This window comes from Typopeltis vanoorti, chromosome 1 (genome assembly GCF_054136105.1).
Source record: "Typopeltis vanoorti isolate ZY-2024b chromosome 1, IOZ_Tvanoo_1.0, whole genome shotgun sequence".
In the NCBI taxonomy this organism is placed as follows: domain Eukaryota; kingdom Metazoa; phylum Arthropoda; class Arachnida; order Uropygi; family Thelyphonidae; genus Typopeltis; species Typopeltis vanoorti.
This window is the reverse complement of record NC_143549.1, coordinates 53,170,876-53,194,706: the sequence shown is the minus strand read 5'-3', so window position 1 is coordinate 53,194,706 and position 23,831 is coordinate 53,170,876. Positions and strand designations below refer to the sequence as shown.

Here is a 23,831-nt window from a genome sequence, read left to right as displayed (position 1 = left end):
AGTTCTCAGGTCAACTTAAGAAAATTTCATAGTTTCCTCAAACATTCGGCTTTGAAATAATGATGGATCTAGTATTCACTTTACGTATGTAATTCAAATAAATAAGTTTATTCATTAATGCATTTTCCAAGAGCAACCAGTAAATAACTCGCATTTACTTCTCCGCTTAATCTAATTCACCACCACCAAGATGTTTGTGTTCTAGCTGAGTTTCTACTGGAAGGACCAACACTGAATGTCAAACTCTAGAAATGGCTGAAAAATGTCTGGAAAACCTTAATTAGTTACGGGCATTTTAAACTTTCACATATTCCAAATTGTGTGGTGCTCGCGCGATTGCTTGTGTGTGTATACACACATACATATTTGAAATATTCAAATATATGTGAGTGCTTAAAATTAAAATAAGATATCTAACAGGTAATCTGGGCTTATGTTTGATGTTTGGTAGCTAGATTAATGAGTCACCCCGCTATACGACATTGATTTCAGCAACATGTTCCCGCCAGCTTTAAATGGAGAAAACGTTTTAGCTTTGGTTGCTGGGTATTAATGTGAGTTTTTCTTTCGTGTTTTCCGTCTTCATTTATGTTTATTCGTTAAGGTGATCAGTATAACATTAAATTCGGAAATCAGTTAAATTTTGTAGATTATCTCTAATAAGTAATTTTTTTATCTCTAATAAGTAACTTTTATTATTATTATTGTTCCGGGAAACTCTTTGGAGTTTCCCGGAACAACAACAATAATAATAATAATAAAAGTATTACCCATTTGTGTTAATTATTCTGAACACATGTCAGATACTATATGCACAACACTGGAAACGTGCTGAACTTTTATTCACAAAAAGAAAAAAAAAAAAAAGAAAAAAAGTTTATGAATTCATATGTATGAATAATGGTTAGAAATCAGTTAAATTTTGTAGATTATCTCTAATAAGCATTACCCATTTGTGTTAATTATTCTAAACACATGTCTGATACTATATGCACAACACTGACAACGTGTTGAACTTTTGCTCACAAAAAAAAAAAGTTAATTAATATTACGGGCAGCTCTAAGGAGTCCTTAGACTCATCGAGGGAGGCCCACGATGAATCAGGCACAGTTTTGATTAATGACAGTTCAGTTTTATTAACACTAAACAGTAGTAGTACCCAACAATGTAAGGTGCTGTTAATTGCTATTTAGTTAGTAAGAAGAACGTGTTCTTCCACTGCAACGTTATTTTATTTTAAAGCAGTGAAGTTTAGAATCCGGATTTCAATGATGTAGTAAGTGTTTTAATGAGTTCAAATAGTTTTTATGAATACGTTGGTATTCATTTATTTACATCTTTTTCGCCATTCGGAAGTTAAAAGTAGAGTGAAGAATTGCCTGTTCTGTAAGATACTCTTTAAGTAGCATGAGTGTCTCGCAAAAATATTTTTAGACTTCCAGATGTCCCCCAGTGTTTTGTAATGTTCTTATTTATGTAAATAAATATGTTCCGAAAATCTAACCATAAAAAAAAAAAAATGTTCGATTAATGAAATCATTTCCAAACTTCTCATTTGGAAATATATCCCCTATGCACACAAAAAATTCTTTGTCTATAGACATTGGTAACCAGGGCTCTAAAAATTCACTTTCCCCTGGCAAGTTATCACAGACAAATGGTGAGTAAAATTGCATCTAGGTTCTGAATGCATTCAGAATATATTTCCTTTGTATAACTCACATTTATTTATTATTTTTTTTAAAACATAATTTCATTCACTGTCAAGTTGTCAGTGAATGTCATCACGTCAGTTTTGCTGATGGTATTAAACAAGAATTATGTAAGGAAATAATTGAAGACTCCAGTAGAGTTAAGCTTTTTCTAGATGCTTCTGCAGATATTTCAAATGTGGATGAATTTGTCCATTATATAAGATACGTAGATTAAAATTGAAAGAGACATTTATTAATGTAAACCCAATGTAAGCTGCAGGATACTTTGATACATTAGAGAGTGAAATGAACAAATTACTCTTGCCTCAGTAGCCCATAATGCACAGCACGCTATTTCAGGACACATGAAGTATCTTTCTGACCAGGCTACTGATATGAGGCAATTGATCATAATTCAACAGTCTATAACAATTAGCCTAGTTTGAATGAAGATAATTTATATGCAAACTTTGTTTTCTTACAAAGAACTTATAATTGGTTAGTAGGCACTAGAACAAGTGTTACAGGTATCATTCTGACAAAGAAATAATGGGTTGGGAGCAAAATGACAGAGGCATGCCAGATCTATATCAACACACTATATTGCACATAATTGAATCTGGTTATTTTAAATTCTATTAAAGATATTCCCTTTGTTGTTGAAATTGAAAAGTAGTAAAAATAAAAATATTACCAGAAGTCATCAAAACAGACTGAAAGAATTTGCAAGTTGCAAAGTTAGTCTTCTATAGACAGATAGGAGGAATAGGTATTTCACTTACATAGAACGTTAAAAAAAAGAACATTAGAAAAAAATCCTGAAGTTCAGGTATTGGCATTCAGTGAAGTGCTCTATTGTGGAGCACTGCAATCAGTGCTTCACTCTATTAGACAACCAACCACTTTAGAGGAAGGAATTGAAAAGGGATGATGGTGCTGCAACATCAAAAGACTAGTTAAAGAAAATGAAGACATATAATGGTATTCAGATAATACATGCACAGAGCTATTCCAGTGCTGAACGAAAACTTCTAATAGATGATGGAATTTGCAAGTTGCAAAGTTGGTCTTCTATGGACAGATAGGAAGAATAGGAATTTCACTTACATAGAACATAAAAAAACATCTGCAATCAAGACTAGTCAGTTGGGCCTTGCAGACCATACTTTAGGTAATGTTCATATGAATCAGTCAGAAAAAGACCACCATGCTTCATCACACTAAATTTATTAGAGGAAATACTGTTTTTGGAATCTGTAGCTGCTCTAAAAATCAGCCTTATTTGAATAAATATGGTTGCATGCTGGCCTGGTTGGCCGAGTGGTTAGCATATCCACTCTCTAGCCAAAAGGCTGCAGGTTGGAATCCAGCCATATGCATGGATGTTTGTGATTACCTGTGAAAATACAAGTGTTGGTGTAGTTGCAGTTTGTTGAGGGAGAGAGAGCTGTAGAGTAGGTGCCCTCCCTCGATGAGTCTTTGGATTCCCTGGAGGTGTCACATAATGATGATAATAATAACAATAAAACTTTCCAAAATATGAAAAATGCTAACACTGAGATTCTGGTGTGGGCTGCTAACTGGTGCCCACAGAGTGCACCTCCACCTAATTAGAACTCTTGTCTTTCATCCACGCATGTGTGTGTACATGTGTGTTAATTCTTTCTCAGTGTCGTTTCACTACATCAAGCCTATAAAACAAGTTCCTCATTAATAGCAGTGTCCTTGTTCAGGTCTTCATTGAACGGATCATGTATTTAAATTTAGGTGCTTTCTAGAATTCATATTAGAAGGCTGTGTGTGTGAAAACACACACATTAATAATATTATTAATTCAGTTATTAGAGGGTTATTATAATAATGCTGATGTTTTTGGCTCTTAAAGAGGATTTGAATAGGCTGGGAAGGTGGGCAAATGAATGGAGATGTCAGTTTAATGGAGTTAAATGTAGGGTTTTTAAAATTTGGGATTTAGATAAGATGCTTCATACACACTTGGTGGAGTAATACTGGAAGAATTGAGGAAGCAAAGGATCTTTGGGTGATTGTGGATAGAGATTTTAAGTTCCAAGGACATATTGCAACAGATGTGAAGACATCACAGAGAATTACACAATGTTGAGTAGAATATTGACCAAGAGAGATAAAGGTGTTCTGGTCCCATTGTATAAAGCCTTGATCAGACCACATTTCTGTTCTCAGAAATACACAAACTTCATCCTCCTTCAGGGATTTGAAGGGGGGGGGATGAAGTAACCTTGAAGAGGGTGCAGAGGCAGATAACATACATGATGTTAGGACTATACAAGGTTGATTATGAGGATAGACTGAGGGCATTCAGACTGCAGAGTTTGGTATATGGGGAGATATGATCAAGGCATTAAAGCTGTTGATAGGATTATTATCATATTAACACTGTGATTTTTCAACAGGGGTGCTTAAGGGTCAAAGCTGTATAACTGAGAGGAGACCTCCACATAGCCCTTAAAGGAATGTGGAGAACCGACCAGGGCTTCTGACCTAATGTCCAATCCTCACCTTCGCGTGGTGCACCCTGTTGGTTATCTACCTGGATACTGAACGAATGAGGATGGACTGGCAATTTGGGATTTAGCCAACCAAATTGTAATTCTTATTGGCTTAAACCAAATTACAAAATGATGGTACAACATGACAAAATTTCATGCTGGCTTGGGCTTTCACCTGGTTAAACAAGGCCCCCATTGTTTTCACCAGGGAACCAGGGTGAACAGTGAACATTTGAACTACTGGAACAAATCTGAAAAAACACCCCAACTCAACATCACCAGAGTTAAAGATCAGTATACTATCAACATAAGAAGCCTGAATGGCAAAGAAATGGAGTTAGCTGAGGAATTAGATAAGTACCAGCTCGACATAATAGGGGTGACTGAAACAAAAAAGACAAAAACTGGTGAGATCTTTTTAAGCAATAAATACAAAATGTTATATTCAGGCAATGACAATCAAGGAAAAGAAGAAGTAGCCATAGTACTCAACAATAAATATGAGGCTAATCTTCCTGAATGACAGGCAGTCTCAAGTAGAGTGATGTGGGCAAATATCAGAATGGGGAACTGGACAATGAGTGTTATTTGTGCCTATGGTCCCACAGAAGGTTCTACTAAGGTAGAAATGGAGGAATTTTTTATGCTTTAGAAAAAGCAACTGACACAATTAAAAAGGAAAAGTTGGTCCTTGTTGGGGATCTAAATAGCAGAGTGGGAAATGATAGTCAGACATACAAAAATATATTGGGAAAATTTGGAGAAAAGAGCAAAGCTAATAATAATGCAAATATTTGTTGGATTTCTGCTCAGAACACGGATTGGTTATTACTAACACCATGTCATCATCGTCAAATTCCTGCCATGTACCCACAAGGGGTGTACAGGATATGATAGTACTACATGAAAAAATTATATCATTACTAACTTCCTATCTACAATTTTCCTCCAAATCAGTCTGTTACTTGTCAAGACTCCAACATTATCAGATCTTATATTTCTATTGTCTAAGGCACTATGTACCGTATCAATCCAACTATATCTTGGTCTTCCTCTAGGTCGTTTTGCTGCCAACCTGGCAGAGAACTTGTTTTGCTAATCTTTCCTCGCCCATTCTGTTTAGGTGACCATACCACCTGAGATTAGCTCTGCTAACGCATTCCTGGATGCTGACAATGTCAAGTTCTTTCCTAATATCCTCGTTTTTAATATGATATTGCCATTGATGCCATCTGTTCACGCCTATAATCTTTCTCAGGACTCTCATATCTGCGGTCTCTAGTCTTTGGTCAAGTGTTTTACTTCTGACCCAGCTCTCAGATCCATAAGTTAAAACTAGTTTGAACACTGTCTCGTATACAGCTAATTTAGTGGTTCTGACTAATTTCTCTCTTATTCCATATGAGTTTATTCAATTGACTTCCCACCATACCAGCTTTGCTGATTCTGTTGTCTATTTCTATATTTAATTTACTATCTTCAGTAAAAATCATGCCTAAGTAGCTGAAATGTTTTACTTGTTCTACAGGTTCTCCATTCACAACACAGTTGACATTTTCAATGATTCTGCCTCTTTCCATTGTCTTTGTCTTTTTATTGCTGACTTTCATACCATATCTATTACAACAGCTATTCAATTTAGTCAGAGAATCTTGCAGACTTGTAGCGGATTTATTTAGAAGTATAACATCATCTGCATAAAGCAAACAGCTGACATTAACATCTCCAATTTTGATATCATGTTTAATACCACTTTACTTCATAATGTGATCCATATAGATAATGAATAAGAGAGGGGATAATGTACATCCTTGTCTCACACCAGATTTCACATTACACCATCTTCCTGTACTTCCTTCAATTCTAACTGCTGACTTACAACTCAAATAAACACTAAGCTTTTTCTAAAGCCTCAAAAAATTCCTCCACTTCTACCTTAGTAGAACCTTCTGTGGGACCATAGACACAAATAAGTCTCATTGTCCAGTTCCCCATTCTCATATTTGCCCACATTACTCTACTTGAGACTGACTGCCATTCAAGAAGATTGGCCTCATATTTTGTGTTGAATACTGTGGCTACTCCTTCTTTTCCTTGATTGTCATTGCCTGAATATAACATTTTGTATTTATTGCTCAGAAAGATTTCACCACTTTTGGTCTTTTTTGTTTCAGTCACCCCTAATAAATAAATTCTCTTTACTTAGCCACCAATTTCTTCTTTTGATGGACTTCCTTTTTCTGGCAATGAGGACGAGCTCTGTCAACAATGAATGCCTTTTCTTCTGTCGACGAACATACCTGTTGTCTCTTCTCCTTACTGACAACTTTGTGATGACTCTTACATGAAAATTCAACTAGGACCCACCTCTTCATGACAGTTTGAATGAGGCTGTCTCGACTCTTCAAAAGTGAGAGCTTTTTAATTACTATTATTATGGGCAACTTCAGGGAGTCATTAGACTCATCGAGGGAGGCCCCAAATCATATTCATCACAACTATTCAACATTCATATAGTATCTATCATACCTCGCCTTAAACTCATTCACTGTCACAGCATCCACCACAGACTCAGGGAGCGCATTCCACTCATTCACTACTCTAAAAGTAAAGAACCCAGCTCTAACACCTTTACTAACCACACTTTTGCCCAGTTTTCATGGATGTCCCCTAGTCCTCCCACAACCAGCACTGTTCTCAAAAATATCTTCTGAATTAATTTTATAGAAACCCTTCAGTAATTTGAATGTCTCAATCATATCTCCCCTCCTCTGCCTATCAACCAATTTTTGCAACCCACAAATCCTCAACCTGTTCTCATAAGGTTCATTCCACAGACCTGCTATCATCTTGGTCACTCGGCTCTGGATCCTCTCCACCTCCTCCCCATCAAGAAGAAACCTAGGTGACCAAATCTGGGCACAGTAGTCGAGATGGGGTCTTATCAAGGCTCGATACAGAGGAACAATAACCTGCTTGTCTCTGCTTGTCAATGTATTCTTCAGCAACCAAGTGATTTGATGAGCTGATTTGGCCACTTTTGCAATGTGTCCCCTAAATTTCAATTCCTTATCCACCAACACTCCTAAATCTCGTGCCTCATCAATTTCCTGGAGCACAGTTCCACCAATGCAGTAAACTGCCGCCAATCTTTTCACTCCAAAATGCATAACCTTACATTTTGCTACATTAAATTGTCATCCATTCTCCTTAGCCCAGACCTCCAATCTATCCAAATCATCCTGCAAAATTTTGATGTCATCTGCATTCACTATTGCCCTACCCAACTTCACATCATCCGCAAACAAATGAACTGTTCCTCTCAGATCCTTTCCTATATCATTAATGAACAAATTAAATAGCAGTGGCTCAAGAACAGATCCTTGTGCCACACCACTAGTCACAGGCCGTCTTGTGGACTCTACTCCTGAGTAAACCACTCTCTGATATCTCTCCATCAACCACCCTCCTATCCATCTCACCAACCCTTTGTCCATCCCCATATGCTGCAATTTACTGATTAGAATTCCATGTGGTATCCTGTCAGAGGCCTTAGCAAGGTCCAGTAGAATCACTGTAAACCCATTACCCTTACCAGTTCAGCCGTCACTGTGTTATAATACATGAGCAAGTTACTGAGGCATGACCTACCCTTCACAAAACCATGCTGTCCCCGATACAGTATCCCATTTTCTTCTATCCAATCTTGTATTTTCCTCTTGACTATTTTCTCTAAGACCTTGATAATGATTCCTGTTATGCTGATTGGCCGGTAATTTTCAACAGTAGCCTTGGAACCACCTTTGTGCAGTGGAACTATTTTCCCCTCTTTCCACCCCCTTGGGACTGACCCAGATCTGAGGCTCAAATTAAACAAAATGGTCAAGGGCACTGACAATTCTTTAGCCGCTTCACGTACGACACGAGCTGGTATACCATCCAATCCCACAGATGTATTGACATTGAGGTTCTGTAATAGACTAGTTACCTCTACTTTATTCATCACAATTCGTATAAGCTGTTGGTTCTTCCATTCCTGCAAAGTCACCACCTGGATGATATACTCTTGCAAAGTGCTCGCTCAGTAATTCCACAATATCGACTGATTCGGTTACCTCCCTACCCTCAGCATTTTTTAAGATCATTCTACCATGAGCATTTTTCCATTTACTTGCAACATATTGAAAAAACTGTTTGGGATTCTCTTTAGCCTGCATGGCCAATTTCTTTCGTAATCTGCTTTTGCTTTTCTTACCACCCTTGTTACCATCCTGGCATGAGGTTTATACTGTTCCTGTGCCTGATGGTCACCTTTCTCCTTAAATTCCCTCCACAATTGTTTCTTTTTTTGTAGCTCAAGCTTTATAGTGTTATTCATCCATTTAACCCCTACTTGATTTGTTATTCGGACTCTTGGTATACAGTCAACCATTGCCTCCTGCAAACAGTTCTTAGCCACCTCCCATGCACTATCAACCTCCAGCTCTTGCAGTTTTACATGCCATGGCACTGAGCCAAGCACACACCTAAGCTTGTCGTACTTACTAGCCCGGTAATTCCACATGTACCCTGTCTTAATTGTAAATTCCACTCCTTTAGCCACCTCCCAAATCATGACCTTATGGTCACTCTCACCAATTGGTGGCAACATGGTCATGTTCGTTACAGCCACATTCTCAGTTGCAATTACAAGGTCCAGTACTCTCTGCCCCATGGTATTTTCCACTACATGTTGCCGTCGATAGTTGTCCCTTAATAACCGCATAAAATCAAATTCCTTCCTCCCATGTGCCCTCTCCTCTTTCTAGTCAATGTTACCATAATTGAAATCACCCATAATAATTACCCTCCTTCCACTCATTTCTTCTATTTGCCTATACATACTATCCCCCACCATCTTTTCCATCACCTGGTCTATAGCAGCACCCAATTGTATATTTTGTTCTGCTAGATTCTATCTCACACCAAACAGCCTCAAACGTGCTCTTTTCTCTATCCTGCAGTTCATCTTCTATACTCCTTGGCTGCAGCTCATCAGCTATCATCAATAACACTCCTCCCCCCTTTTTATTCACCCTGTCACTCCTGAACACGTTATACCCATCGCATTCAATCCCACTAGCGTTATCATCTTCTGTCAGCCATGTTTCACTAATACCAACAACCTGTGGCCTGGAAGTGCCAACTATGGCCAAAAACTCTTTCTTCTTGTTCCTAATACTCCTGGCATTAGTGTACATGAATTGCAGAAGCCCATTTGTCCTATCCCTTACTATACTTACTATCCCATTCTGATTTGTTGTCCTTCGTACTCGCTCAGGCATAATATACTTATTCATACACTCAACTGCCTCCCTAAAGTCTGCATATATACTCCCCCCCCCTCTTAATAAATCTAGTTTTCCTGAGTCTGTACATCCACTTCCACATCATTCATCAACACTTTTTCAAGTCTCCGTACACCAACTCCATTCAAATGTAACCCATCCATCTTATATAAGTCCTTTCACCCATCAAACTCATTCCACACATCCACAAATTCCACACCACTCTCCATGCATAACCCACGCATAAAGTCATTGGCAGTTATGGCCCTCCTTCTAAACACTTCGCTGTCATACCGTGGTAAGATACTCACCATCCTAACTCTCTCACTCTTCTCTTTTGCTACCTCAAATAATTCCCTCACATCCTCTATCATTTCCATTTTGTCCTCTTTCATATACATAGTCTTATAGCTTGTATGCATGCTCATTTCCCTGAGATTCACCGGACATACTTGCCTTATACACGTTTTATGCTGATATCACAATTCTTATATCTGATATCAAACAAAGTTTGCGCCTGTAGTATCTTTCAGGACTGGGGCAACTTGTGGTAAAGGTAGTATAAGTTCTCATCACTTGCCTCAGTATTCCATAATGCAAAGCACATCTCCTTGCAGACATGTATAATGCTATGCATTAAGGGAAGGGTCACTACCCACACCGATAGTATCCCATAATGCAAAGCACATCTCCTTGCAGACATGTATAATGCTATGCATTAAGGGAAGGGTCACTACCCAGACCGGTTTCATTATGGGATACTGAGGCAAGTGATGAGAACTTATACCACCTTTGCCATGAGTTGCCTCAATCCTGAAAGATACTTCAGGTGCAAACTTTGTTTGCTTACACTTGGATAATGGATTAAACCAAGTATATAATTTCTTGGTATATCTTTAGTTATAGATTAAATCATCAGCTGTCATATACGAGAGAGATAAACCAAGTGGTCCGACAGGGATGGCCCTCTCAATGGAATAAAAATTTCCAGCAAGGTATTAAACTTTCTCCTACTGTGAACTTAAACACTCTTTTTTGCCAACGACCAAATAATAATTACAAATTCTGAAGACAACTTATTGAAAGCTATTTTAGATCTAAATATTTAAAAATAACAGGTGTAATTAACTCTATATTGAAACCAAACCTAGTTCAAAAACAAACTAGACTAAAAGTATACACTACATTAGCCCTACCAGTCTTATTGTATGGAAGTGAAATCTGGACAATGAAACAAAAAAAACAGATTAATAACTGCAGAAATGAAGTTTATGAGAAAAACTGCGAAGTATACTCTATTTTATCACAAAAGAAACAAAGAAATTATGAAAGAATTAAACCAAGAATCAGTAATAGAAAAAATTAAAAAATATAAAAACATAAATGGATGGAACACGTTCAAAGAATGAAAATAGAAAGATTACCAAAACAAGCCATTAGGAAAAAGAAAACCAGGACGTCCTCTTAAACGATTCAACGGTGACTTCTAAGGCTAGAACAGGCCATGCTAGGCCTAAATCCTTGACATGCATAATGATGATGATCTTTAATTATAATATAACCAAGTGAAAAGCTTTCGACAACTATCTATCTCTAATCCAGAGTATTTTTAATAATAAGATGTGACACTTTTTGGCAACTGGTATATGGAAATATGACTTCTCCATCACTTCTACCTCAGTATGACCACTTCTGGGTCTGGCTCCCACTTATGAGACCTCAATAAAGGTCGAACCCGGTCTGGGTAGTAGCCCTTCCCTTAATGCATGGCATTATACATGTCGGCAAGGAGATGTACTTTGCATTATGGGATACTGAGGCGAGTGATGAGAACTTACCACCTTTGCCACAAGTTGCCCCAGTCCTGAAAGATACTTCAGGCACAAACTTTGTTTGCTTACACTTGGATAATGGATTAAACCAAGTATATAATTTCTTGGTATCTTTAATTTATATAACCAAGTGAATAATGCAAAACACATCTCCTTGCAGACATGTATAATACTATGCATTAAGGGAGGGGTCACTACCCAGACCGGTTTCATTATGGGATGCTGAGGCAAGTGATGAGAACTTATACCACCTTTGCCACAAGTTTCCCCAGTCCTCAAAGATGCTTCAGGTGCAAACTTTGTTTGCTTACACTTGGATAATGGATTAAACCAAGTATATAATTTCTTGGTATCTTTGATATATAATATAACCAAGTGAAAAGCTTTCAACAACTATCTATCTCTAATCCAGAGTATTTTTAAAAATGAGGTGTGACACCTTTTGGCAACTTGTGTATGGAAATATGACTTCTCCATCACTTCCACCTCAGTATCACCACCTCTGGTTCAGTCTCCCACTGATGTTCTTTTGTGCAGAAGTGGTTGCTTTCCCTGAGATGTGAGAGGCTCTGCTTGGGAGTAGGTTTTTTCCCATCTCTGAGTAGGGCCACCACTGAGATTATGTCTCTGCTTGGTGGTGGGGTGAGCCTGTCATTGAATGGTGCCACCACTGAGTTGGACTGTCTTTCAGTCACTCGTAGGGAGTGGTCTGGGGGACTGCCTAATTTTTATAGAGGTCTTTACTTAAACAACACCTCAATAAAGGTCGAAACTGGTCTAGGTAGTGACCCTTCCTTTAATGCAAAGCATTATACGTGTCCGCAAGGAGATGTGCTTTGCATGATGGGATAATGAGGCAAGTGATGAGAACTTATACCACCTTTGCCATGAGTTGCCCCAGTCCTGCAAGATACTTCAGGCACAAACTTTGTTTGCTTACACTTGGATAATGGATTAAACCAAGTATATAATTTCTTGGTATCTTTAATTCATTCCCAACTCTCCAAGTAAAAAATCTTGTTGTCACATCATTACTAATTACACCTTTATTCAACTTTCAGGGATGACCCCCTTTGTGGACATATCAAGGTGTTTTGTGGTATGCAGTTCTTGTGGTACGTAGACATCCTGACAGTTAGATATGTGGCAAGTGCGAGGTCGGGGAGTGCATATATAATAAACCCATGATTTAATGTACTAATAAGGAGTGTCCGTTAAATCGAAAGTATGTTAAATCGCGAATGTTTTAAAATAAAAATATCTGTAACACTATACTGTAATTTTATCAATATTAGCACTGTGATAACAAAAAAATGTTTTACACACACTTTTAGATAAGTTAATGTTCTATGATGTTGAGGCACTTGGTTTAGGTAATCCTGCTTTGAAAAAAACTATTTTTTTTTGTTTTGTTTTGAACTTTTGAATTCTCCCGTTTTTTTATAATTAACTCCTTAAAATTATAAAAATGTGTGTAATAAAACTGCTGCAGAAAGTCGCACCACGTTACAGAAGAACCAATTAACAGTGTAATTGGTGTGATCACATCCTAATTATTCGCCGAACATGTTTTCTGAGCGGTGACTTATGTCAACTAAATTACTACAGTGTTTTTCCAACATATGATGGCCTGTTCACCAAAATTTCTTAAAAATAACAGGAAATTAATTAAAAAAAAAAAAAAAAAAAAACCTGTTAATTTAATTATAAGCAAATCTTGGTTAAAAGCATTTTAAAATTAACAGAGTTAATTTTCACATGTGACATATTGTTGGATCGTATTTCCTTGTTTTTGATCCACCATCTTGTTTTAGCTCTGTTCTTAAACAAGTAATAAGTTGCTGGTTGATTACTAATTTAAATATAGAGAAATTTATATTTTTAGACTGCGCCACTCTATATCTAGATTAGTCTAATGAAATGTAGTGTAACCAAGCATTAACTAATTTTATATCAATATTATTTCTTACATAGGCCAAGTATATCTCTTATTTTCGAAGCTCCCGCTAGGTCCGATAATTTCATGAACGGTGCAGTAAAAGAGATTCAGGCAAACACAATTTTAAAATCTGCAAAACAAAACATTTAATTCTGGATAATATACTATACATATAAACTCAATTCTGAGAACAAGATAATATAAAGGTCTTAGCTTAACTGGTCATAACATCTTACAAATTCAGTCTATGGGCATTCTGCTATCAGATTTATAGCTTTCACAATATTAAAATAACTTTTAATAGAGTTCAATATCACAAAATCTCTTAGTAACAAATTTTACTATTATCACACAGTCTCAGTAAAGTCTCAATACATTAATGGTGGCAACAACTGCTTCATTATACACTTTCATACTTCATACTCCGGCGATTTCAGCAAAAAACGTTATAGTTAATGTGAGGAATTACACATATATCTCTGCACTGAAGTAATATAAAATTGGACAGTTCTTACCGGATAAATCCTTTGCTCGTGGTATTCACTGAGGCACACTTAAAACTTTAGTTAACTATCACACTGGAGCTACACATTTCAAAAGTAATCTTCTTTAAAATAGCTTAATCATTAATCTCTGCACATCACAAATGTAGACACACTTTCACTAGAAAATTCACCTGTTCCTCATTTACTACTTTGCAATAAAATCAACTTTTCACTAATCTTCCTTAAAATTTCTGGAATTAGTCATAACTTTAGAATTCCTTATCAATATTCTGAATTGCCAATTTGCATCCTGTTCCTTCGTAATCTAATTACAACACTTAATTCCCATTACTACAGGCTCTTACTTTACTCCGTGCTGCCATGAGTGCTTCCTGCTTCCCACCTCTCCGCTTCCCCCTCTTTCTTCACCGCACTATCGCGAATGCTTCTGGTCTACTGATCCCTTGTATACTCTCGTTTTTCATTTATATACCTTCACTTTCTTTCCCGGCAAAAACTTGTTCTCACAGTCGAGTTCATATCAATTCCATCTCCCTTTGAATACCATAGCTCGCGCTATCTAGTTTTAATTCCATCTCCATGACAACAATCAAAATGAAACATAAGTATAAGCATTACATAACATTTTACCTTTACATGCAATAATGAAAATTAATAAAAAAAAAATATTATAGTTACTCAAATTTACCTTCATCTTCATTCACAATAACAAAAAAAAAAAAAAAAAAAAAAACATATATTACAGTTTACATAAAGGCTCATAAAGTTACATACATACAATTTCGTATAATATTATTGAAGGAATAAAGTAATAAAATAAATGGCATTTACTACAGAGTCCTTTCATTATTATGACATATCCTAAAATTATATAATTAATTAATAACTGACAAAATACAGAGCAATTATATGAGTAATACAGTTTAAGCAAGAGACAAACAATAAACAATATTTACAAGTCTTGCTTATGTTATGGAAGATCATGTTGGATTCTGAAAGAAATACCAATAACTTCAATTTCTCTTCATTCAGAATCCAACAATATGGACCGGAAATTTTGTCCGTTAAATCCAAAGTCAGTTAAATCAAGGGTTTATTGTCTGTGGAAAATGTAGAAAATGGGAAGAACTTTGATTTAGACATTAGTATAATAGACCTTGGAAGAGTTACATCAGATTTTTATAGTAGGAGAATACTGATTAAGAGATATGAGTAGCGTGATCAAGAGTGAAGATAAACAGAATATGGATGAAAAAATAAAAGTAGGTAGTATGGTAAGTTTGAAACATTGAAGTTTCCAAAGATGGTGTTACATAGGAGTATGAATGGCGAGGAAGAGTAGGTAGCTTGCAGAGAGAGAGAGAGGTGCACTGAAAGAAGAAAAAATTCATTGACTGGAAACAATGAATGTAAAACAAATCAGAGTAGGAGAGAGAGAGATGGGAATAATAGAGGGGAGAATAGGAGAACCAGTAAACGAGAGCGAATGACAAAACTACGAGAGAGTGCTGGAACCAGGGATGGAGAGATGACAGGACAACAGGTAAGTAGGAGAAAAAAGAAAGGAAGTGTTAAGAGGAGTGTGAGTGAGGGATGCAGGTGAGAAAGAAACAGGGGTAAGAGGTGTGATGTATGGAGACTCAATGATGATCAGTGGTGTTTAAGATAGAATACCTGAGGAGTGTTTGCTTGGTATGTATGGCAATTAAATGAGGTAAAAGGGTGAATGAGTTGATTGTGATGGTGGGCATGAATGACTTGAGAGGCAGTGTGAATCGGATGAGGTTCGTGCTTAAGGCTATATGAACGAATGAGACAGGGAAGATTAGAGCTGTAGAGAAGAGCATCAATAATGAATAGTAATAGCCAGAATGTGATGAAAGAGAGGCTTGCTTGGAATATGTGGATGCATGTAGGACATTTGAGGGAAACATCTTGCATTTGAATGAGGGAAGGATGCAGGCATCTGGAGAGAATGCTGTTCTCTGAAACAAGTCAGTGCTTGTCAACACAGGGAAACCAGAATTATCAGGGTGGATGGTAGCAGGAGTGGCCTCTTGTTGGAATAGGTGCTGGGGAGAAGGAGAAATACATTGGGTAATGCTGAATCTAGTGCAGTCTGGAGGGGAAATGATAGGTATAGAAACAGTGACAATACCTTGATTCTTTTTAATAATGGCAGGAGTATCCGGAACAAAGGAGATGAATTGGTGGTGCTGATATTATCAACCTGTTTAAAGATTATTGGGATCTCTGAGATGTGGTTAACAGAAGATGATATACTGACAGAAATATAAGTAGCAGGGTGAAAGCATATTTTGACAGGATAGGAAGGGAAAATGCTGTTGTGGAGTGCTAATGATGACTGATGTCCTCTCAGAGTGGAGGATTTGGAGAGCAGTGAGGTAGTGGTAGGCAGCACCAGATTTTTAGTGGGGGTGTTGCTACAAACCAGGAAGCATAGAGAGTGAAGAGCTGGAGATGTTTAGGCAGTTCAGCTTGCCAAGTGCAAGAAGAATGATTGCTGTGGGAGATTTTAACTACAGCAGTATGAATTGGGATGATGAAACTGCATGTAGCAATAAGGAAATGTAATTTCTGGAATTCTTGAGGGACAGATGTCTTAGGTATAGTTTGCCCACCGATTAGAGATCCCTCGACACTTCTGCGCATGTCAGAAAAAGGAGAATCCATTCCGATAATAGGGTAATCAGTCCGTATTGTGGGATGAGTTGTTTATTATTACAGGTCGAAAAATTAACTTCTATTTTATGATTATTGTAGTTAACTATGTTGCTTGTATAACAGTTGGAAAATTTTACCTATAAAGCACGTGATTTCGCATGTTGGCGACCAATTCGTATGTCCTTCATTTCTTTCTCCCCTTCAGCATGAATCGACTATTCTTGGCAAGATGCCAAGCAGAGACCTACAAATGGTGGGCAAACTATAACATGTAGTAACAGGAACACAAGGTTCAATAGTTTTAGATTTGTTAGAGTTCTTTCATTTGGTGGCAAGGGCCATTCCTGGAATTACGAAAGGAAGTTGTGAGCAAGAGGGTGAAGAGTGGTTTCTTTGCATGGAGGGTAGTCAAACTGTGGAATGCATTGCTTGATAGAATGGTGAGAGCAGGAATTATCACTGAGTTCAAGGATTGGTAGGATAGACTGCATTTTCAAGGATGAGCCTCCAACTATGAGTCTTGTGACTACATGGAGGCCTGCATCATAATAGTAATTATAAAGAGAAATAACTCCCTCATCTCTACTTGTTAATGTGTTCTTCAATAGCCAAGCAATCTTATGGACAACCTTAACAATATGTCCTCTAAACTTTAACTCTGTCCACTACCACTCCTAAATTTGTAGCTTCATCTGTTTCCTGGAGTAGAGTGCCATCAATGTGATACACAACTTGTAATCTATTTATCCCAAAATGAATAACTCTCATTTCTCCATATTAACCCAACACTCATTATCTTTTGTCAATACTGCAGCCTATGTAAATCATCCTGCAAGCTCTCCTCGTTGCCTTGGTTAACTATTACTCTACCTAATTTCACATCAGCAAACAATTGAATATTTCGTTTCAGGTTATTTCCTATATCATTTATATAAAATTGAAACAGGAATGGTCCCAGCACCAAATCCTGTGACACAATGCTAGTCGCTGTTTTTGCCTAGATTCTGTGCCTTCACATGCTGTATTTACTTGAATATAATACATATAACTCACACCTTTGATTTTACTTTATGAAAAAAGAAATGAAAAAGTTTCATATATACCTCTTAGAGTTTAAACACATTTAAAGTTTTAAAAAAAGTTTAAACACGTTCACATTAGGACAATAGTAACTTGCTCCCTGTGGTAAACAACATGCCCTCCCCAACAACCATGTGCTGCAGATGCTAGAAAAAAAGTAGTTTTATTGTATAACTGAATAACATTTGCAGTCTGTGTAATATATTTCTCAACAAACAGTGCAATTAGAGATAACTGAGATAAAAACGTGATTCATTGGTTATTGCCGTTTTTTTTTATTCCAGTTGGCTCACTTAAAGACAACTGGGATAAAAACGGCAATAACTAATGAATCATGTCCTCTCCCACAGAACTATGCTGTATATACTCAAGCAAAACCATATGTTGCACCAGCAACACAGTATCTAACTAAAAACTATTGTCCAGTTTTTCAATTACATGAAATAAGTGTTTGTTTGATTGCATTTGAATTGAAGAGAATTAGCATTTCAACTCGACAATTGTCGGCTTGCCCTTTAACATTGGGTCATGCAATTGTTTGTGCTGACCACAGTCAGTTCCTTTGTTTCACCTTTCTGCATCCAGATAGCATAACCATGAATCATGAATTTTTGTACCATGGGAAACACGATTTTGTCACACTTTCATTGAGTACTCTACTGATCATTGGGTCTCTGTACATAATTTTCTCCTTAACCTATTTTTCTAATTTGTTTGCTCAGTCTTTATTATTACTTTCAACTACCTGCTTCTTTTTCTTTTAAGCCCTGATAATCTATTGCTGCTGCTTCAGTTTTTCAATTACCCACTTTCTCCTGTGAAGGATAACATTCAAGCACACTATTTCTTTATTACTGTCCATTTCATTCTCCTCTGTTTCCATGGTAGAACTTTCAACATTAATTCTGACATTTTCCATTCTAACGTCAATACTGTCTGCTGTACGAACATTTGCTGCAGTCTCGTCACCTAATAGACACTTTTGAAACATTTAATGCACACACACACACACACTCTCTCTCTATCTGTATCCCCCCCGTTTCAATTTCCTTCCACATACCGTTTAATTTTCTCAAAGAGTATATTTTTCATATACACAGCACAGCACAAATCCCACAAATTCAAATCACCTGACAACATGGTCTTTGCTGCCATTGTTCTACCACGTGTTGGCACCATCTCACAATATGGTATTTAAAAAAAAAAAACATACAAGGTTTACTTACGAACTAAATAACTCAGTCATTCACACATCTGTTCAAAACACCAACAAGTTATCCTAATATTATCAACTAAACTATGTTACTTATCCTTCAGGAGCGCTAAAACCACTACACACAATATATGTCACCTAATGGTGTATCTCTGCATATTAATTCTAGAACCCTCTCCCACCCCATATATATGGATTACCTAAAATTCATCAGGGGACCTTAAGGATCAAAGCTGTATAACGGAGAGGAGACCTCCACATAGCCTTTAAAGGAATGCAGAGAACCGACCAGGGCTTCTGACCTAATGTCCAGTCCTCACCTTCTCGTGGTGCATCGTATTGGGTATCTACTTGGATACTTAACGAACAAGGATGTGGCTGGCAATTTGGGATTTATTCGACCAAATTGTATTCTTATTGGCTTAAACCAAAATACACAACGATGGTACAACATGACAAAATTTATGCCAGCTGGAGCATTGCCTGGTTAAACAGGGCTGCTGTTGTTTTCGCCAGGGAAATAGAGCAAACAGCGAAAAGTCAGCTACTGGAACAAATCTGAAAACACATCCCCAACTCAACATCACCAAAGTTAAAGATCAGTACTATCAACATAAGAAGCCTGAATGGCAAAGAAATGGAGCAAGCTGAGGAATTAGATAAGTACCAGATCGACATAATAGGTGAAACAAAAAAGACCAAAACTGGTGAGATGTTTCTGAGCAATAAATACAAACTGATATATTCAGGCCATGACAATCAAGGAAAAGAAGGAGTAGCTATAGTATTCAACACAAAATACGAGGCTAATCTTCTTGAATGGCATGCAGTCTCAAGTAGAGTGATGTGGGCAAATATCAGAATGGGGAACTGGACAATGAGTCTTATTTGTGCCTATGCCCCACAGAAGGTTCTACTAAGGTAGAAGTGGAGGAATTTTTTGAGGCTTTAGAGAAAGCAACTGACACAATGAAAAAGGAAAAGTTGGTCCTTGTTGGGGATCTAAATAGCAGAGTAGGAAATGATTGTGAGACATACAAAAATATTTTGGGAAAATGTGGTGAAAAGAGCAAAGCTAATAATAATGGCAAATATCGGTTGGATTTCTGCTCAGGACTTGGACTGGTTATTACTAACACCATGTTCCAACATAAAAATGTACACAAATTCACATGGAGAGAAGTGGCTAGGAATAAGAAAAGTCTCATTGACTATGTTATTGTTGATAGTGATGTTTTCTCCCTGGTGCAGGACACCAGAGTGTACAGAGGATTTGAAATTGTAAGTGATCACTATTTCGTCTTGAGCAGGATAAAATTGAATTTCATATTGAAAAGAATAACATGTAAAAAAGGTTTAAAGCGAATAAAAGTTGAGCAGCTGTCAAATATGAACTGTAGACTAAAATACACAAAATTATTGAAGAAAAAAATGAAAGAGTTTGAGAACAGGAACCAAACCTTGAAGATAACCCTAATTGAATCATCCAGAGAGGCATGTGGTGAGATTGTCTGCAAGGATAGAAAAATCAGAACTCCATGGTGGACACAGGATGTTAAAGAGGCAGAGAAGGAAAAGAAAAAAGCATATCAAAAGTTCCAGGCAAATAAGTCAGCTTGTGCTCTTAGAGAATACAGAGAGAAATGTATGAAAGCTAAACACCGTGTAAAACTAGCTAAACAAAAGTCATGGGAGGACTTTGGCAAGAACATTGAAAATAAATATCAAGAAGGTGGCAAAATATTCTGAAGGTTGTTGAAGAATCTTAGAAATAGAGGAAAAAGCTGTAAAAGGAGTTAAATGATAGACAGATGATAAAGGTGACATGAAAATGGAAGGAAAAATATATCCTTGAAGTATGGAGAGAATTCCTGATGATTGGAGTAGAACTCTTATTGCACCCATATATAAAAAGGGAAATAAAACTGAATGTGAGAATTACAGAGGTATTTCCCTACTAAGTGTTCCTGGTAAGATTTATTCAAGTATACTTGGGAAACGATTGAGAAGAGTTGTGGAAGAAAAGCTTGATGAAAAACAAACTGAATTCAGGCCAAATAGAACCTGTCAGGATCAGATCTCCACTTCACAACAAATAGTTGAGAAATCATGGGAATATAAGGAAGATTTGTATTTAAGTTTTGTCTATCTGGAAAAGGCAATATCAAGCAATACTTAGTCTTTATTTGAGTTGTAAGTCAGCAGTTAGAATTGAAGGAAGTACAGGAAGATGGTTTAATGTTAAATCTGGTGTGAGACAAGGATGCACATTATCCCTCTGTTATTCATTATCTATATGGATCACATTATGAAGGAAAGTGTTATTAAACATGATATCAAAATTGGAGATGTTAATGTCAGCTCTTCGCTTTATGGGGATGATGTTATACTTCTAAATAAATCTGCTACAAGTCTGCAAGATTCCCTGACTAAATTGAATAACTGTTGTAATAGATATGGTATGAAGGTCAGCAATAAAAAGACAATGAAAATAGGCAGAATCATTGAAAATGTCAACTGCATTGTGAACGGAGAACCTGTGGAACAAGTAAAACATTTCAGCTACTTAGGCATGATTTTTAGTGAAGATGGTAAATTACATATAGAAATAGACAACAGAATCAGCAAAGCTGGTATGGTGGGAAGTCAATTGAATTCATATGGAATAAGAGAGAAATTAGTCAGAACACTAAATTAGCTGTATACAAGACAATGTTCAAACTAGTTTTGACTTGTGAATCTGAGAGCTGGGTCAGAAGTAAAACACTTGACCAAAGACTAGAGATCACAGATATGAGAGTCGTGAGAAAGATCATAGGTGTGAACAGACGGCATGAATGGCAATATTATATTAAAAACGAGGATATTTAGGAAAGAACTTGACTTCGTCATCAACCAGGAATGTGTTAGCAGAACTAATCTCAGGTAGTATGGTCACTTAAACAGAATGGGTGAGGAAAGATTAGCAAAACAAGTGTTCTCTGTCAGGTTGGCAGGAAAATGACCCAGAGGAAGACCAAGATATAGGTGGATTGATACAGTACAAAGTGCCTTAGATGATAGAAATATAAGATCTGATAATGTTGGAGTCTTGACAAGTAACAGACTGATTTGGAGGAAAATTGTAGATAGATAGAAAGTTAGTAATGATGTAAATTTTTCATGTAGTACTATCATATGCTATACACCCCTTGAGGATAGATAGCAAGAATTTGATGATGATAAAATTCATCAATAGAATGTGCAATTACAATCTGTCGGTTCAATGCAGATAAACTTTGTGTTTCCTAAAAATGACCTTCCACAATGAGTCTTTTAACTACATGGAGGACTGGATAATAATAATAATAATGTGCCATTACAAATAATTGTAGATTCCATTGATTCATCCATATTCAAATTAACCAAAGTGCCACCAAAATGCTGGCAACACTCTTTTACACACAAAAAAACTCATTGCACTTTAAAGCCAGTATAGTTAACAAATGACCATCTCTTACCAACTCACTCCCCTCACCTTCACACATATGTTTGGTTTCTATAATTTGTGTATTCTATAAATATTTCCATGGCAATTGTTCATCTTAAATAGCATCAATAATTCCCCTACTCAGTACTAAGCCTGTTGGTACATGTACAGCTGCCAACCAACATCCTTTCACAGTACACCTTGAAACCCGCAGAACAAGTTTGTTTTCCTCCTCCTTCATCCCTGTTACTGCTGTACTGTGGAACAGTCTGTTCTCGGATGTATTTCCCAAGGAATAGAATATACAGGCTTTTAAATCAAATGTAAAAAAATTTCTCCTTTCCCAACTCCCTACCCATATTCGGTACTAATGTAGTATAGGTTGATCAACCAACCTCTCATGTGTAGGCAAAACATAAAAAAAAAACATAAAACCTGTTTGGCCATAAAATATTATTATTATTATTATGGAAACTCCAAGGAGTTCTCTGACTCATTGAGGGAATCCCTAAACATCATGTCAAGAACTATTCAGCATTCGCACAGTATCTATCATGTTTTGCTCTAAACTCATTCACAGTCATGGCACCCACAACAGATTCTGGCAGCTTCCACTCATTCGCCACTCTCCAAGTAAAAAAACCTAGTTCTAACACCCTTGCTAACTACATTCTTGCTCAGTTTCCATGGATGTCCCCTAGTTCTCCCACCACCACCACCACACATTCTGAAAAATTTCCTCTGAATTAATGTTTAAAAACCCCTCAGTAATTTGAATGTCTCAATCATATCACCTCTTTTCTGCCTATTAACCAGTTTCTGTAACTCACAAATCTTCAACCTGTTCTTGTAAGGTTTATTCCATAGACCAGCTACCATCTTGGTCACTCGCCTCTGAATCCTCTCTATCTCCTCCCCATCACCAAGAAACCTTGGTGCCAGATCTGCACACAGTAGTCAAGATGGGGTCTTATCAAGGCTCTGCTCCTCAAAGTATTCTTCAGTAACCAAATGAGTGATCTGATGAGCTGATTTAGCCACTTTTGCTATGTTACCTCTAAACTTTAATTCCCTGTAGACCAACACTCCCAAATCTCTGTCTTTGTCAGTTTCCTGGAGTACGATTCCACCAATGTGGTATACTGATAATCTTTTCCCCCCATAATGCACGACCTTACACTTTGCCACATTAAACTGACATCCATTCTCCTTAGCTCAGGCTGCCAATCTATCCAAATCATACTGCAAAATTTTGACATCATGCGTATTCACTATTGCTCTACCATCTTTGCATCATCAGCAAATAATGTAACAGTTCCTCTCAGATCCTTTCCTATATCATTAATGAACAAATTAAATAGCAGTGGTCCAAGAACAGAATCCTGCAGCAGACCGCTAGTCCCAGGCCTTCTTTTGGACTCTACTGTTGAATAAACTACTTTCTGATATGTCTCCATCAATCGCCCTCCTATCCATCTCACCAACCCTATATCCATCCGCATGTGCTGCAGTTTACTGATTAGAATTCCATGTGGCATCCTGTTAAAGGCCTTTGCA

The 23,831-nt window shown here is 37.1% G+C and overlaps 1 protein-coding gene across 1 annotated transcript in view; it reads left to right on the top strand.

The window, feature by feature from the left end:
• Nucleotides 1-295: 295 nt before the first annotated feature.
• Nucleotides 296-23,831, top strand: part of LOC150109981 (uncharacterized) — a 58,840-nt gene continuing 35,304 nt past the window's right edge. Inside the window, exon 1 of the mRNA XM_090416235.1 lies at nucleotides 296-554. The gene's annotated coding sequence lies outside the window, so the exon portion shown is untranslated. The remainder of the gene's footprint in view (nucleotides 555-23,831) is intronic.